Source organism: Octodon degus, unplaced genomic scaffold (genome assembly GCF_000260255.1).
Source record: "Octodon degus isolate 3935 unplaced genomic scaffold, OctDeg1.0 scaffold00038, whole genome shotgun sequence".
NCBI classification, from domain to species: Eukaryota; Metazoa; Chordata; class Mammalia; order Rodentia; family Octodontidae; genus Octodon; species Octodon degus.
In genome coordinates this window covers 6676809-6695313 of record NW_004524614.1, presented here as the reverse complement: position 1 = coordinate 6695313, position 18505 = coordinate 6676809, and the positions used below count along the sequence as shown (strand labels likewise).

Below are 18505 nucleotides of genomic sequence, written 5' to 3'. Positions count from 1 at the left end.
GAAAAGCCTGTCAGGAATGCAGCTGGCCAGAGCGCAGGTGGCTGCTGAGGTGCCAGGAAAGGGAAGCTTCAAACCCATCCAGCTGTCAAGTTCTTTGCATCTTTGTGTCAGTCTACCATGAAGGAAAACCATATTATGTATGGAATTTTATTTACATTCTAGAATTGGCCTTGTGTTGTACTCCAGAAAAAAATATTCTGTAACCTTTTATGGGTATTTAAAATTGGATGATTAAAAGAAAACCCATTGGTGGGAGTGACTACCAGTGTGAGGGTTTCTCTGAGTTAGAATAACTGAGTGGGTGTGGATATGCAGGAGCCTTGGTTCCAGACAGACCTTGAATCCGTCTTTGTCTCTGGCTCACAGCCTTCTTCCACCACCTTCTGGGGCATCTGGGAGCCAGGAGGTGGTTGGCCAGTTCTTAGCAAGATACTTAGCAGCTAGCAGTAGGTGTTAGTTCTCTCTTCATGTCTCTCCTTATTCCTCCATTCCTTTTTTTTTCTTAGAGATGGTGCTTCTCTTTTCTAGAAAGCCCCTTGGATACAGTCCTATGAAAGGTCCTTTGCAAATACAGGGATAAGGCCAACAGTCCAGAATGGGGGTGGCAAATAGCCCACAATATCTTTCCTGCTTCTCTGCATGGAATTCTTTGAAGTATAGGTTTGACTTGAAGTTGGTGTTGATGATGTCAGCCTTTAGAAAATAAGGAGCATTTGTGATGACCCTAGCAGTGGTCTAATGCCTGTGACTAGTTCTTGTTTTAAAAACTATGCCAATTGCATTAACTGTGTGGTTCCTTGCTTGAATTATTCTTCCTATGGAAAGCTTTATATTTCATCAAGACCTTGTCAATCCCATGAGCTTGTATTCCTTTATGGATGCCCTACACAAGATTGAGCATCATGATGTTTGCTGCAAATTAATAGGAAAGCATCTGCAGCTCTGAATGCAGAGCCATAGTTGATAGACACTTTCTTGAAAGTTGCAAGGCAGTGGCAGATGGCCACAGCAGTCACCAGTGTCCTGCAAGTGAGGACAGAAATCTGTAGTGTCCCTTTGAGCCAAGTTTAAAGACGTTAGTACTGAGAACATAAACTACCTTTGAAATCTAAAGTTTTTAGGCAGCAGCATGAACAACTCATGGATTAGCTTTTACATAAAGTTGCTTTTGTAAAAAAGTTGCTTTTCGCTGACCTGTTGTAACAGATTCATTAAATATCTACTAGGTTAGGGATAGACGTGTGGCATGTTTGTTTCATGCCAACTAATATTGAATAGTTTATTGAAAAGCTAAATATACTTTTTATTGGTCCAGGCTCTGTTGTTTGTGAATTTTAAATTTGGGCCCTTTGGCAGAATCAGTAGTTCATAGTGGAAAAACAAATAAAAGTTTCTTTTTAAAAATTGAAACTGTATGGGAGATTTATCATTGGTGTGAAACAGTAGGCAGCACCTCATTAAAAATACATTGTGTTTTGGGTATATTTTCATAAAGTGTCCCTAGGAATTCTTCTAGGATGGATAAAGGGAAATTAACAGTGGACTGAATAATAGTATTTTATATAAGAAAATTGTGGTGTTTTCAGATACTTGTTTGGCTAAATGCTTCTGTTCTCCTAACTATGGAATAGTAGCTAATGGTCCCACAAAAGGGGAGAGAACACATACATTTGGAGCCAGCTGTGCTCTAGTGGAGGTGGTGGCCTTCTCCTTTATCATATGAATCTCACTGTGGGCTCTATCCCATGGGGTACCAGATGTTTTGATCATTTGTTGGGTTTAGGACCAGCACAGCCCTTTGTGATGTATACTGCAAATAAGCCTCAGCAGACAGGCTGGTTGTAGAGTAAAGAGGATTTGGTGTTGTGTGTGGAGCTATGACATGTTAAGCTTGTCCCTAGACTTGTTAGTGGTTACATAAGATTTCATATTTCAAGTCAGATTCTTCGAGAAGTACAAAATCTGTTTGTTTCTTCATTCCTGTGACAAAGATTGCTGAGTTCTCTATAGGTGCTGACTCTGTTACCAAACTCTGGCACTTAGGAGCCATATTTGTTGTGGTTCTGCAGAAGCTGTGACTACCGGGTGGTGGATCCTGAGCTTCATTTCCTTACAGAGGAAGGAGGGGATGCAGCACCACCTATTTTATTCCTTTGTAAACTTGGCTGCTACTGTTAAGCTAAAGATGCTCACTGATGCCTCTTTCTGTAATTACCCAAGTGAGTGTGGTCTGTCCTAGTCCTCTACTCCCTCTTGTGCCTGAAATCCTTCCTGTGGTTGACTATTCCATTTTGGTACGGATTCTCTCTTAGTGGGTCTGTGAAAGAAGCTTCCAGGGTGCCCAGCAGGGAGATGGCTTGTTAAATAAGAAAAACATTCCTTATTCACTTGGTCTGCAGTGTCTTTGCAGAGAGGCCATCTGTAGAAGTTGGGCCAGTGGTGTGGTCCTAGGGAGGTGTACATGTCAACACCCAGGCATGGCAAGTAAAGATACTAGATATCAAGTTAAATTTGAATTATGGATTAACAATGGGTAATTTTAGTACAGTATTAATAGTAAAAATGATTTGTTGGCAGTGTTTGGGACATAATGATAATCTATTTGGTGCATAATTATATTAAACAATTACCTGTTTTCCACATGCAGTTCATATGGAACTGGAGGTAGCCCTCCATTGATGTGTCAGCTGCAGGGTAAGCCACTATGCAGTGTGCCATGCTTGGCACCTGGCACCCTTTGAAAAATGAGGTGTGGGCTTGAGGGAGACAAGTGTGGTTGGTCGTTCCTTGGCTTCCCAGCAGTCCTTCTGCTTCTAGACTCTTCAGAGTTGCTCCTCTCCCATTCCTTAGTGTGGCCCTTCTTCTTTTGGTTCCCAAGATGTGCTTGTTCCCTATGGCGCTCATAACAGCCTTCTTAACTCCTGAGGAACTCCTCCTAAAAGCACTTTTCTCCATGTGAGTCATATCTTTAACTCTGGGTTCGGATTCTCACACGTACAGGTGCAGGCCAAGTGTTTACAACTGCTTTGCTGCACACAGGATATCGTGACAGGACTCTTTGATCTTGAGGATATTTTGACTAATTTAGGAACATAAATGTTTCATCAGTAATAGGTCATCACCTGTAAATTATTGATGAAAGTGTTTTTCTGACTGAACTTCAGTTTGAGTCATCAACTTTTTAGAGCAAAGATACCAGTTAAGTTGTCCACTTCTTGCTATAATTATTTACCATCGTCCAGATTATTAACCACCGGATTATTTTCTCTTTTAAAATTTCAGGGAACTTTTCTCTATAATCACCAGCCCCTTGTCCCTAGCAAATAGCTCTGGTGAGCCTTAGCGTCTCCCATTGCTTTCTCATGTGTGTCTTATTCTTTTAAAGTCTGATCTCCTTGTGCCATGGCTTTTCCTGCCTAGAAGAGCTGGTCTTGCCTATTTTGTGATTGGTTTTGGTTGGTAGGCTAGGCCTTACAGTGCTCAGAGCAGGTGAGTGGGGAGTACCTGGGACACCTTTGTTGGTCAGTATGTTAGTCTACCGTGTTGCTCATTTATGTCTTTTACAAGCTTTTGCTCCTTTTGTAAATTATAAATTAAGAGTAATGAGTGTCCAGTGGAGTTCAAATTGTAGGATTATAATGTCTTGCTTCTGAGCTATGGCCTAAATATAAGATGAATGATTAAATTAAAAAAAAATTATTACAATAAAAGACACACTGCCATGAATCCCCCTCAAAATACTCCCCTTGTTTTGAACACATCTCCTGTCATTCTTGCACTTTTCTTCTTCTTTTTTTTTAATGTATTTAGGACAGGGTCTACAGGTCTCATTACACAGATCCCACTCGTATTGATCTTATTGTTTTCATCCTTCCAAGAGCTGGGATTATAGGCATGTGCCACCACACCCAGTCTTACTCCCTGTCTCAGATTGCCCTAGAGGCGGGGCCAGCATGGCATGCCGGGGCTTGAACCTTGGTCCCTGTGTCTACCTAAGCAGGTGCTTTAGTTCACTGAGCTATCTGGCCGGCCCATTCTTGTCACTTTCTGAAGCAGTTCTTGAGTTCTTCTTTCCTGAGTGTCTTTACAAGGTGTTGTGATCACGACTAAGTGCTGCTGCCACGTGTCATCCAATGGAAAGGCAGGTTTAGGAAAACACTACAGTGTGTGCTCCTCCTCCTTATTCACCAGATCTGGCACCATTTGACTTCTGACTTCCCCAAAGTCCAAATGACCACAAAAGGTAAATGTTTTGAATTGATTCAGGATACCAAGACAATGACAACAGTACAGCTGACACAGGAGAGGATTTCTAGAACTGCTTCTGTAATAAGCAAGAGTGCTAGGATAAGTGTGTTTGAAGTGAAAGGAAGTATTTGGAGGTGGATAAATGACAATGTGCCTTTTACTGTAATACATGTTTTAAATTTAAATATTCATTGCATTTTAAGCAATCATACCTCATAGATCTTCATCCTCAGTTCAAGCTTAGCACTTCCAAATTCAAACCTAGGGTTTCTACCAGTCCTCCATGCATGAGGTCTGAGAGTTACTGTCTCCATGTCTGTCATTCAGTAACTAATCTCATCCTATCAGTCCTTCTTTCCAGTCTTTCACATCCTCTTTTCTTTCTCATTTCACTACCATTTTAGAGCGCAGATATCAGTTAAGTTGTCCATTTTTAAATGAAACTCTTACCATCATTATGTACCATCACTCAGGTTATTTATCACCAAGTTATTTTCTCATTAGATCTGAGTTCCTTCCAGTGTTTCTACTCTTCATTTTTAAAATGTTCTCCCAGGTGGTCTCTGTGACTTTTTTGTGAAAGCCTTTACTTCCCATTAAACTCTGTCTTCAAAAAAAAAAAATCTATCTTCACCTTTATCTATTGCCCCCAGTTTCTAACAGTGTCCATATGGAGGAGTAAATCTGGTAAGAAGCTCTTGGCTGAAGGATCCCAGCTTTACCCCTGAGGGTGTGGGGATCTAGGCTGGTGCATTCAGCTATTCTGGGTGCAGGTAGACCAGGTGGCCCAGACAGCATGTGTACTTGCACGCGAGGGATCTATAGGCCAGCTCCATGCTCTGTCTACCTGTCACCCACGTCACAGGTAGGCTTGGTCTGGGTACTGGGTGCCTCCCTGGCTGCTGGCCACCTGGCAAGCATCCTTCCCAATGACATTTCGTTTTGACCTTTCCTTTGAAGGTTTCTAAAGTAACATTGTCCACATAAAGGTCAACAAGAAAGAGTAGATGATATGTCGACAGAAGTGTAAGTTGAAAGGCAGGAAGCCAAGTTGCTTAATATAAGCAGGTTGGAGGGGATGAGCAAAAAAAAAAAAAAAAAAGCCCTTGAAATTATCCTTTAATCATTTGTCTTTGGAGATGTAAAGTGGGAGCTGGAAAATAAACATTTCCATTCAATGTATTCACAGTGTAGTAAAACAAATAACAGGGCTTTCTGAGGTCTGCGTCAAGACCTCCTGGAAAGTGGCGTCTCTTGGCTGGATATCCTTGTTCCTCCTGAGTTCAGAGTGGAAGAAAGTGGAGAAGCAGCTTTATGGTGGAATAGCTTTGCTTTTCTTTTTTTCTGTGCTGGGGCTGGAACCCAGGACCTTGTGTGTGCTGGGTAAGAGCTCCACCACTGGGCTACATCCCCAACACACATTTTGTCTCTCAAGGAAAAGTTAAAGCATTCAGGTTTTGCCAGGAGCCAACAGAGGTGAAGAGGTCTGTGGTCGGATATGACCCACAGCAGAGGGCTTGTGTTTGCTTCATGGAGTTTAAATGGCACACGCTGAAGTTGGCGGGGGTTGCGGTCACTGCTGATGTCTTCCAGCACCAGTGCGTAGGCAACAGCTTTGGTCCTTATCATGGTACAAACTGGGGTATTCAAACATTGAAATACTTTAAGATAAAATCCCAAGGGTCAAGACCAAGTCATTAAGCATTTACAGTTTTCCTATTTTGTTTATGTTACTAAAAACTTGAAGACAATTTTAATATTTGTGGACTGCAGTCTTTAAATCTTCTATCATCAGAATTAAGACAGGAGGAAATGGAAAACGTGATCACTTATTATTTTGCTGGGGGTGAAATCCAGAGCCTTGTGCATGTTAGGCAAGTGCTCTACCATCAGTAGCTTCGTTTGTTAAATAGTGTATTTGTGTAGTGCTTTATTCATTATAGAAAACTTGCCTGTTAAGAATTAGGAATAAACAGTTATTCTTAATCATCATAGCACTTTATAAATTGGCTACTAATAAAATCTCATAGATTAAAAATCAAATGACAATATCACAAACAGCACTCTGTGCCAGGTACTCTTCACTGCTTTATACATGTTAATTCATGTAAACTTCTTAAGCTTGCTGAAGACAAAAGGGAAGCTGCAGAGAAGTTAAGTAATTTCCTTACTTTTTTTTTTTTTTTTTTTTTGGCGGAATTGGGGATTGAACTCAGGGTCTTGTGCCTGACAGGGAAGTGCTTATTCCACTGAGCCATCTCCCTGGCCCCTGTCTCCTTACATTGTGAATCTCTGTAATTTGAGATTTCTAACCCTCTTGCCTCTTTTGGTCCTCATAGGCCGAACAAGGTGGACATGGGGAGTGGGTGTTGGTGTGGCTGATGTAAGTCATTATCATGATTCTCATGAAACAGAGACACGGAGCTGAGCCCACACAGCCAGGGTTTCAGATTCCTCATCCGATCACCGAGAAGACATAAAATGCTCCAGGGAAGTGTTTCCACTCAGGGTACACTCAGCCTGAGAAATCAGGAATGGCGCTAGGCCCGCTGCAGGCCCTGGCATGCTCTTCCATGCTTGGCTCAGAGCAGAGGGGGCTCAGGAAGGCTCTCCTGGGCACAGCAGAGCAGGCCTTTCATTGTACTCCAGAGAGACCTTGCGCACCAGCCTAGCCCAGATTCACGCTCAGCAGAGGCCCATGAGTTTCACCTCTGTGGCTGGATGCACGTGTGCTTGAATGAGGCTTTTAAGGAGCTTCTCGGCAATATTCGAATACTTGTGGCATGGTCTTTGCTCTTTTCCCCTTTATTTGTGTAGCATGTCTGGGATGTCCAGGGCCAGCAGAGGTGACAGCCTTGCTCAGTGGTAGGAATCTGGCTGGCTCCTGGGAATAGAACTTCGCGGTGTGGGTGGCTGCCCCAGCCACTTGGGGCCCTGATGAGCGCTACTGAGCCCCATCTGAAGTCCTGGTTTTTCACTTATGCAATGGAGATTGTTGGTCGAGACTTAGCACAGTGTCTGCCACATGTCAGCTGCTTAGATGTCATTGAGGATATTTAAAGATAACAATGTGTTTTAATAAAACATTGTGTCATAGTGGATACCTAGACGCTGTGCATATTTTTGAGAGTAGATTAGTAGTTATTGGGATAGTGTTACTTTGGAGCCGCAGAAGAGGTCTGCTCAGAGGACCTGCCAGTGCAAAGTTACAGTCAAGCCATTCTCCTTAGAAGTGGGCTTAGAACTTGCATTGGGGGTTGGGAGTTGGCACTAATAGCTGCGGATATGTGGAGCTCACTGGCGCTATGGCTGTAGCCACCAGGGGCCCTGTGGGTAACCAGTGGCATTTTCAAGCAGGACATGTTAAGTTTAATGAAGTGACTGCCGAGGCAGGGCAGGTGTTGGTATCCCAGAGTTGTGAGAGAGAGCCCCTGAACACCCCAGAACCTGCAGTCTGAAGAGGGGAGCGGCTGGTGACCACAGCTGGCTGTATGAGCAGTTGGTCTTCCATCAGGTGCCAGAAGTGGAAGGCTTCAGTCATTTGCTTCCCTCCTGTTGTGGAGAGCTCAGGCCGCGCACAGGTGAGCCTCGGCCTGGAGAACCACACAGGTGAGCCTCGGTGTGGGGAGTGGGGAGGAGGAGGGGAGGCTGTGTGCGGGCTGAGGGGCGCCAGGGCACGCAGCATGTGACTTGGGCTGATCTGAGGTCCAGAACAGGTTAGTGCGGCCCAGGCTTCTGTTTGCATCCGTCAAGGCGAACTTGTACAGATGGCAGGGTGACTGCTGGACAGAGCTCCACGTTAAAAATGTTGAAGCTGATGGTTTCTTTAACAGCCTGCTTTGCTTTACTTAGAAGCCTGAAGACCCCTGTTAAATTTGGGCTTCAGTTACCTCCTGGTGAAATAAAGGCATAGACCAGTTCATGTTTCGCGAGCAGGTTTTGTAGTGTTAAGCTGCCTGTGGTCTCTGCATAATTATCACCAGGTTTTTCCTCTTCCTCTCTTATTTCTTTTGTACAATTTTTTTTTAAAGTAACATCATTCTTAACTCAAGATTGATGTAAAAACAAGCCATGAGCCGTAGTTTGATTTTTTACTGACCGTACTGTAATTTTAGGGAGTGCACAAAGAAGCATTTCTGTTTCAGTGGTACCCTAAGTTCTAGTGTCAATTAGAAAAGTGGGTAACAGACACATCAGGAATGCCCTGCCGTAGCTTATGGCCTTCAGGGGCCCGGCAGGAAGCAACCAGCTCTCAGATGGGGCAATGGAAGTGAGTTTAATGTCTGGCTTTCAACAACTGGGGTGTGTTCCATTTGAGAGTCATTGAAAAATGTTCAAATGATAAAAAAAGTAGATTTAATATTCCTGACTATGCCCTGCACACTGTAGATCAGAATAGATTAGATCACCGTCCCTTTCTTTCCCCTCACTGCATTCCTCAGTTATTTCCTACTTCATTTATAGTTTGCTGGGATTGTTTCATGCAGGAGGACAGCTATTTTTTGATTAGTACTTATTTGTAATACATAATTAACGTTCATCTTGGGGAATTGGTACACATCCATCTAAAGCATTTTGACTTCCTCTCGCGCCCTCCTGTTTCCTCCATTCCCAGGTCCTAGCGTCAGGTGTGTGGAGTGCCCCACCCACCCACAGACCCTGGGGAAGAGCTATCCCAGGTGGGGGCTGCCAAACTCAGGCCGCTTCAGCCTCCAGGAGTTCACGTTTGTGTCCCCACCCTGTGCTCCTGTGTGGAGCTGCTGCAAGCAGCCAGCAACTTAGCAAGTTTCTCTTCAGTCTGTAAAAATGCAGCAACCCAGAGGCCAAGGCTTGTGAGTTCTTGCCTAACTCCCTTTGCTAATTACTGGCCTGGCACAGGTGACTTCCTCCTCCCTGGACCTGTGCCGCCTTCGTGGGTGCCGGCCTGCATCCGAGGCTCATTTGTGGGTATCTTTAGAGCTGCTGCCCCGAAGTCACAGACACCTGGGGGAGGGAAGGTGTGGACTTGTACCCAGCAGCTCCACACATGCAGAGTGCCACAGGAAATCACCTGTCGGATGTGCTGGAGCAGCCCTAAGGCCACCGAACTGCAGCGACCAAGCCCTGTGCGCTTTTGGAACATCAAGTGCAGGAAGTGCCCCTCATTTTGCCTCCCCGTCACTGAGCTGGGCATGGCTTCCAGCTTGCTGCTGACCTATGTGCCCTAATAGTCACTCTGAGGGCTTTAGGAACTAGTACTGTATTGGTGCCAAGAGACTTTTCTGCTCCCTGCCTGGTGAGCAGGTAATTCCTCACTACTGCAGAGATGCTGCTGTGAGGGCCTGGACCACAGGCACACCCTGAGTAGGAGGGACCCGCTGCCCCGCATCCTGTTTGAAATAGAAAGCTTAGAAACTATGTATATTGCATCAATTAAATTAGCAGTCTGGCTTTATTATCCTGTCCCTGGCATTGTCCTGACCACATGAAACCCTCAGGTATTAAGACTGGGGCTCATGTTTCTAATGTAACAGAACAACAGGAGATAAGGCGGGTGGGTGGGCAAGATTTATTAAATAGCTTATTTTACAGCCCTGAAACTCTCAAAGCAAAATGGCTGTTACACATAATAAATGGTCTGCGCAAATGGAGTGGAGCGCCTGTTAGCAGCTGTACCAGGAGCCACACCTATTGATTTTGGAGGAGTGAGGGGGTTGGTGATTTGACTTGAAGTAGCATTAAAGTATTTGGGAGGACGTGCTGCTGTGGAAACCCAACTGTTCCGGTCCTCAGGACGTGATCAATAGGAAAGATATGCTGTGGTCTCTGGTGGAGTAGGCTCCTCTTAGCTTTTCCGACAGTTATTAGATATAAGCTACATATGATGCAGTTTACATTTTAAAGTGGTATAAATTGAATGGTTTTTAGTATATGCACGGGGTTACGGTACCATCACCCTAGTCTAGAACAGTTTCATTCCCCTGCCCTCACTACCCATGTGCAGTCATTTCCGACTCCCTTTCCTCACCCCCACACAGCCAGGAACCTCCTTTTCTGTCTCTGTGTGAAACACTGCACATAAATGGAATAACCCAACTGTGCCTGGCTTCTTTCACGCCGCGAAGTGGTTTCAGGATCTATCCACGTTGTAGCCTGTGTGAGTATGTACTTCATTGCTTTTTGTGGATAAACAATATTCCATGATGTAGGTGTGCCACACGGTGTTTTTCTGCTCAGTTGCTGGACGTGTGGGTTGTTCTTACTTTCTGGCCATTAGGGATCATGCTGCTGTGAACATAGGTATGGATACTCCCATCTATTCTGAGTCTGTCCCTAGAGGGGAACTAACTGCTGGGCCGTCATGCCTGAGCTAAGCCTTTCTGTTTAGCCTTTTGAGGATCCTGCTTTGTTTTTGAACTGTAAGTCCTTTAAAACTGTGGTAACATGCAAGATGCACCTTCTTAACCATTTTCAAGTACACAGTTGAGTGACAGTAAGTTCACTGACGTCATAATGGCCACCACTATCTTCTGCATGGGTTTTTACTTTTACTTACCTAATATGCGCTTTTCTTTTGCATTGCTGGGAATGCCCCTGGTAGGTGGCATTCGGTGGGTCCTTGATGGGCAGGAGAGTAGTTAAACTGGCAGAGGGTGGAAGCCTCACCCTCTGTCTTTGGGAAAACCATGTGTATGCTAGAGGAGATCTTGAAGAAGGTTGGCTGGAGACCAACCACGGCGAAGCTTTCAGAGACAAAGGCCCAAACTGCAGCCCCAAAATGACAACACTACCATTAACTTGGAATACTGAAGTTTTAGTTTAGAAAAATATATATATTGACATCTTTTGTCCTGAAAGAAGAACAAATAACACATGTCATAGGTTCGTTTCCCAACCTGGCCTGGACCCTCAACAGCCAGGCTCTGCCTCAGCCCTCTTCTTGCCTGGCTCCTAGGACACTGGGGCTCTTGTTGTACCTCAAGGCCTTGAGCTTCCCTCCCCGGGCTCCCACCTTGGAAGTACTTGCCTCAGTCTCCCCTGAGCAGCCCAGATTGGGGCTGTGCACTGCCCCAGGCCTGCTTTCTATCTCTGCTGTTCATTTTGGAGGCATCTCTGCTACGGGCATATCATGTTTCAGTGTTTTGCAAGCGGCTTTCTTAACCTCTGTTACATTGGCACTTTCTCACAGCAAAGGTGTTTTATACTCTTGGTTAATTCACTGACAGACAGACACATCAAACGTCTGAATTCAGGATGGGAACGAGTCTACCTGAGCAGCTCATTAATGAGATAATTCTTTGAAAACATTGACAGCCCGTGTAATTAAGAGCTGATTATTCACACGTCAAACAATTCTTCACTTGGACGGGAGGATTTCCTTAAATAGCAGCTCCCCCTGGCTGCATTTATCTATTTGCGTAGCTCATTAGCTATTTGGCAGAGAAATCTCCAAATGCCAGCTAGCAGCCAGGGCGGTTGGACAGAATGAAATGAAGAAACAAAGTGCTTTTGGAATTATGTCATCTGTTCATAGAAACTCAGTGCTCCATATAGTTATATGCATCATCTCTACTTATGGATTGATGAATTGGTGCTGGGAATCGAACTCAGGACTTCGCACTTGCCAGGCAGGCTCTGTGCCAGAGCTATATCCCTGGCCCTTGTCTCTTTATTTTTGAACAGTTCTGTGAATTTGGGAGTCATTTTCTTGTTGAGGAAATTGAGGTTCGGAATGGGTTGTCCTCATTCATTCACCCAGTCAGTGGTTAATTTGGGACTGATACCAATGTCTCCTAAACCCTTGTTCCATTGTATCTGCTGAGTGGGATGATTCTCCTGTCTAATTAAATGTTTACCATAATTACATCACCCATTAAAAGTCTCAGGAGGACTATTTATAGTATGGAAAATAATGGAGTGTTAGACATGCTGATATTTTAGGTAAGCTTCTACTTTATACCTCCTTCGTACACAACTGACCTTTTTTTTTTTGGCAGTACCAGGGATTGAACTCAGGACCTTGCACTTGCCAGGCAGGCACTTATGCTACTGAGCTCTATCCCCAGCCCTACCACTGACCTTCTTGTGTACAAAGTGGGTGCAATAAATGTGTAACTTCACAGATTTGATTTGGGGTATTAAATGAGATTGCAAACCTGTGTTGCTTCAGGGTAGGGCATAGACTAAGTGCTTTGTATCTGTGTTCACCTTTGTCATTAATGGCAGTGTGGCTGTGGCCGATGGGAGACGCACATTTACCCTCGTTGGACCACATGTGGAACTGGGAGGCTACATGGTGGGAGCTTGCAAGCCTAGGGAGGGAAATCACCCAGCGGAAGAGCGTTGTATCCTTGCATGCCTTCCCCTCCGCAGCCCTGTCTGGCCCTCCTTCCTCTCTTTCCCCTCTGTTTTCCTGCCCTAGTCATTTTTTCCTTTTACAGTCTAAATGGATTGCTGCATTAATGACTAATTGGTCCCTTCTACCTCTTAGAACGCATGCTTTAGTTTTTCAGATTATTAGGCATTAAATAAAGAGGCTCACGGTTCATTGGCCAGGAGAGAGTTGCTGGGAAAACAGCTGCTGTCCCCACTCTGGGAACAGTGCCTCTCACTAGGGAAAGGTGGCTGCATCCCCCACTGAGGCACCATGAGAGGAGGACTTTTGACAAAATGGCAACAGGGTTGAATCTCAGTATCCAGTTATTCGCCTTGGGGCCGCAGCACCTCTTGCAGTGGGGATGGCACGTCCTGCAGGGAGGGTGTGGCGAGCCGCCTAAAGCCACCTGTGCATAGGTGGCATCTGGCAACCCCATCTCTTCTGACTTTGCCTTCTCTCTGGTAGTTCTGTGAGAAAGCAGGTTCATCCTTAGGAATGGGAACCCAGATTAGTACAAGAAATGCGCCTTTGTCAGCGCTCCATCTCCGTCCTCTAATCCTTTATTTTTCTTCCTCTGTTGCTGGCAGTTACCCTGTTTTGGTTTAGGGATGATGTGACAGCAAGGTTTTGCTCATTTGTAGATTTTTGGTAGACGGTGTTTTAAAATTTTAAATATTGAAACATTTAACACTTCATAGTGATAACTATGGGGTGCTTTGTAGTCCTCAGCTCCAAACATTAAGCTGGGATTTCCACACCTCCTGTGGATAGTTCTTTGAGGGCGTTGCCCTGACCATTGTGAGAGTGTAGCATTATAATTGACTCCATCTCTCCAAGTGGCAACCAAAAATGTCTTCAGACATTGCCAGATACCCATCTGGGGGCAGAATTCCAGCTGAGAATAAGTATTTTCCACCCTGACCCAGCCCTTCCCCGTGTCTCTAGCTGCCCCTTATTTGAACCGTATCAGATCCTGCCAGTGGGCAGGAATGGCCTCCCTGGCCTTCTGCAGTGCCCAGAGCAGTAAAGGATCCTACAGCATTCCGCTTCTCCAAGGAAAGATAAGTCATCACATTGTGAACCAGGGGCTTGGTGCAGGCCAAGCTGCATAATTTTAATTATCGAAGGATTGGGAGTAGGGTAAATATCTTGCTGTTACTCCCTTGAACATATTTCCTTTAGAGTTTGTCATTTTTACTCACTAACGTGTATTATAAAACCATAAGTGTCTCCATAGGTTATGTGATCTCTGAAAGAACTTTAACATTTACATTTTATTGCCACCTTAGGGAATGGATAAAAACTGGTACAGGTCCCAAATAAAGGTGAAATTAGAGACACTAGGATTGGTAGAGTACCACAAAAAATGTTAAACGTGTGGAATAATGTATATGTTCACTGGCCAGATTTAGTTATTCCAATATATATATATATATATATATATATACATTTCAAAATATGTTGTATGAAGTAAAACCATGTATTTTATCTGACATTGTAAAAAATGAAATAAAGAATAAAAAATTAGGAGAAGAGGTGGGAACTGACCTTCCAGTGGACACTGAGACTGATGCTGTGAGTATGCTGTGGAAGTCTGAGTGAAGCGGCAAAAGCTACTGTTAGCTGAACATACTTTATCACTTAGAGACCGGCGAGCTGACACCCTGTGATGGACTGTGGAAGCCAGAGGTGTGGGTGAGTTGGAATGTGATATGTCAAAATAGTTCTGGTTCTGCTATCATCTGAATCTTTCCTTTTCAAAGTTAACATGATTCTGGATAAATCTAAGATGTACCACATACTGGGCAGCTTTCTGTTATCGTAGCAGAGTACCAGGGATGATGTTTATAATAAGGAAAAGTTTGTTTTGACTCACAGGTTAGGGATTTCAGCCCATGGCCTGTTGACCCACTGTTTGGGCCTGTAGCGAGGCACATGTCATGTCAGAAGTGTGTGCTGGAGCGGAGCTATTTACTTCTTGGCTGGGAGGCCAAAAGAGAAGCGGGAAGGGGCTGAGGTTCCATGTTGCTTCAGGGCCTGCTGCCAAGGGGGTAACACCCTCTCCTTAAGTCCCCCCTCTTAAAGAGTCCAATAACTCCTGAAGGCCATGGGCTGAGGACTTGGGATGATCCTTTAACTCATGGGCCTTTGGGGGACATTTAATATCCAAACTGTGTCACTGTTTCAAGACTGAAAGCTGAAGGACAGAAGGGAACTCAAAAGTTCCTGTGAGCCAGGCACAGCTGCAGGGTGGTCATGCGACGTGGTCATGCAGTGTGCATGCTGCAGGCTAGTGACAGCAGAGACAGAAAGCCCCCAGCCTGTGGAGCCTTGGGGCAGTTGTGGATTCTTTGGTGATGCCTCATCTGTCAAGATGCTGTGTTTTTGCTTGAGGAGGTCAGTGGTGTTCCACCTCCAGGCAGGAGCTTACCTAGTAATGTAGCGTGTGTTCCACAGAGACAGGGATTTGGCTTCAGATGGTTCCCCATTGTCTCCTCAGCCTCTAACACTGCACCTGTGACACTCAGGATGTATTTGTGGGGTGAAGAGTAGTGTCAGAACCCATTCACAGGCAGGCAGCTGGCGTAAGTCACCAGGAAGTTGGGCACCAGGCTTCATAAATCAAAATACTTTTTTTTTTTTTTTTGGCCCCACCAATGTATTTAATGGAAGGTCTGACTTCCTTTGACTTATACGTCACCCATGGAATATGTTTGCTGGAATATGTTTTTGGATAGTTTATGTATTTTCCACGCATGTGTCAGATGCTCATAGTGAAGATAACACAGCCACGTGGTATCACCGTCTTAGTCACATTCAGAGTCCCCTTTGCTCCCGGAAGCCCATAATGGTGGGTTTTGAAATGCAGCTTGCTGTATCTATAAAATAAGTGAAATTCAACTTTTTGGGTCTGGGGTGTTGCATTTTTGTTATTCTACTTTTAAAATAGGAATTTTTTTAAGTCTGGAAAATTAGAATGAACCAGCTGGAACATTCTTAGGTTATAGGAAAGCAGTCCAAATACATTTATTCACTATGTGTTCCGGTTCCGTTAATCCTGCTAAGCTCATACTGGATTAAGGCAGAGCATTACCTTTCCTTAAGTTTGCATTAACTGCTGCTATACCATGACAGGAAAATATGACTAGAGCAAGAACCCCTAATGGCAGGGTCTTTTTTGTTTGTTTTTTCCAGAACTGGGGATTGAACTCAGGCCCTTGCACTTGCCAGGGAAGTGCTTATTCCACTGAGCCATCTCCCCTGCCCCTGGCAGGTTCTTAAAGTCATGATCAGCAGTGAGACAGGGGGGCGTCCTTCCTGATGTCCAGGGTGCACTGAGCTTGGCTGCAACTATTTTACTGGGTAACCTTTCAAACTGTTTATTCTCAGAACCCCCTTTGTGTCTCTTAAAGACTACGAAGGACTCCAAGGGGCTTTCATTAATATACGGCTAATGTCTTTTGGTATTTACATCTCCAAAATTAAAATTTAGAACAATTTGAAATAACTGCGAATTAGTCCTCCTAAAATGACAAAAACCCATATTATGTTAATACAAATAATATTTTTATGAAAAGTAATTTTCCAAGACAAAGTCTAATGAGAAAGCTTGGCATCATTTTATTATTTATAAATCTCATTAATGTTAAGCTTTGTTTGCCTAATGTTTAGTTAGGTATATCTGCAGTCAGTCAGTTTTGAGGTGTTGTTTGGCTGAAGAATGTAAAGAAAATGGCCTTCCAGGTGTATGTGTAGAAGTGGAGAGATAATTCAGTAGCCACATACTACTTTTTTGTGTGTAGCCTTTTTAGATAATTGTGGACATTCTTTTTTTGACACTACACCAAAATTCAAAGGCAGTAGTTGGTTCCTGTATGGAATCAGTTCAATGTTTACACATGTGGGTATTTTTTGTACTTTGAATCAATCTTTTACCCATGCAGTTCTTTTTACTGAATTATTCTTTCATTAAATTACATAGATCTTCCAAATGTTGGCATATTTCAGCATGTATTTTCTTTCAATGTCACTCTTGTTAATTTAGCCCCTAGTGTCATCAGAAAAACTCATTTTTAAAGTTGTTCAGATCTCTTTGGAACAGTTATAACTTTTCCACAATTTTGGTGTGTATTTTTCTTATAAGCTCACTTTGTATCTTTGGCAACACATATCTAGGATTCTGCTCTTTTTATTCCAGAGTTATTTGCCTGAAAGACAAATCCCCAACATGCCTCTCAGTTTTCCCTCCCCAAGCCCGGGTGTGTGATCTTTATTGTGAGGAATTTGTGAGCTAATAGACAGGGAAATTCCCATCCCAGTGGTGGTGGTGAAGGATCTTCGTGAGCAAGCGTAGGCTGCTCCCTTCCTTGGTTCTCTTCTTGAGAGGAATGAGACCTTGGCCTGGATCCTGCATCTGCATGACCCTTTTAGGTGGATATGCTATTTTTCTGATAGGCAGTTTCTTCTCATATCTATTCACTGGAGCTGAGGATAGGAGGGAATGTCTGCAGACTCTTTAGAAAGTAGAACACATAAAGGGGTGGGTTGTTCAGAAACCGGGAAAACAGTGCTTGAGAAGTGGTAGCTCCTTGGGTGCTTTTTTTTTTTTTTTCCTGCGAGGCAGGTCTGGTACAGGTCCTCTGCAGACTTCTGGTCCCCACTTTTTTCGGTCCTTCCCTACTCCACGGGCAATCTGTACTCCCGGGCTTCTGGACTTCTTTAGGCTGTGTCTTTCTTGGGTCACTTCCCTGACACTGGCTCTTCTTCTCCCTCTCCCCTCCTTCAGGACCCCTGTGATGGCACTGCACCTCCAGGAAAATGCCCCTCCCTCCAGGCCAGCTGCCAAGCACCTCATTCCTTCTGAGGTTCTAGAGCCTGGCGTATTACGCACAAGACGTGAACATCTTTAGGGGCGCTACATCGTTACAGTGATGTCAGTTCCCACTCTCTGGAACATTTCTTCCCTACCTTCCCTGTTTGGTAAACTTGTCCTGTGAATGTCACCGCATTGCAGAAGCTGTCCTGGTCTCCTGATACTTTCTAATCTACCAAGGCCAAGGCTGACAAGTGGATTCCTGTGTTGGTATCTGCACCTCAGCTGGGCAGCTGGAGGTCTGTCTCTCTGATGGACCGTGAGCCTGACCTTATTAGCCTTTGTTTCCCCCAGTGCTCTCACTGCATGAAACAGAACATCAAGAAGTAGCACGGGATTGCCTTGTAGGGACTGCTATCGTGGGCCATCTTTACATGCCACTGAATGAACGAATGCTCAGCTGCTTTGGTGTGATAGTGGCATCAGCCACTGTTATGCAGGCTGATAACAGTTTGTAGGCATTACTGTAATACTTGAGAGGTCATATGTCAGTCAATAACAGTAACACTGATCACGTGGTTTGTGTAGAAAATGGGTATTTAATGAAAGGGAATTAGGGCAAAAGGTTAAATATTGATAAATATAGATGAAGAATTTCACTCAACTTTGCTGTAGTTGGGGCATTTTTCAAAATAGAAAGTGGAGAGGGATGAAATACCAATAGAGGAAAAAGTGCAATAAGTGTTGGTTGAGAGGGAACGGCTTTGGAATTCTGGTTGGCTTCTGTGGAAGTATAACTCAAGTTGCTGATTAGCATCATTCTGTGTGTTTTTGGTGTAATGAGGATCCTCTCTGGGTTCCCACTAGGTGCAGATCATACTCAGAGAGCTTAATCAGATCTTTCCCCTATTGCTGGATGAGTGCAGGAGCCTGCAAGTGTACTTGCTAATGTTCTGAGAACAAGGTGCTTTCAGGGCCATGCATGTGGTAGAGCCTTTCTAGCATGTTCCCATATCAAATTCCACTGGTCACTTTCCTGGCCCCTTTCCATCCCTATCCTTCTGGGGCTTCAGGTCACCCTCCAGGAA

At 44.3% G+C, this 18505-nt stretch overlaps 1 protein-coding gene across 2 annotated transcripts in view; it reads left to right on the top strand.

Moving 5' to 3' along the window:
- Positions 1-18505, top strand: part of Slc7a1 (solute carrier family 7 member 1) — a 77541-nt gene that overhangs the window by 18787 nt on the left and 40249 nt on the right. The gene's annotated exons all lie outside the window — the stretch shown is intronic.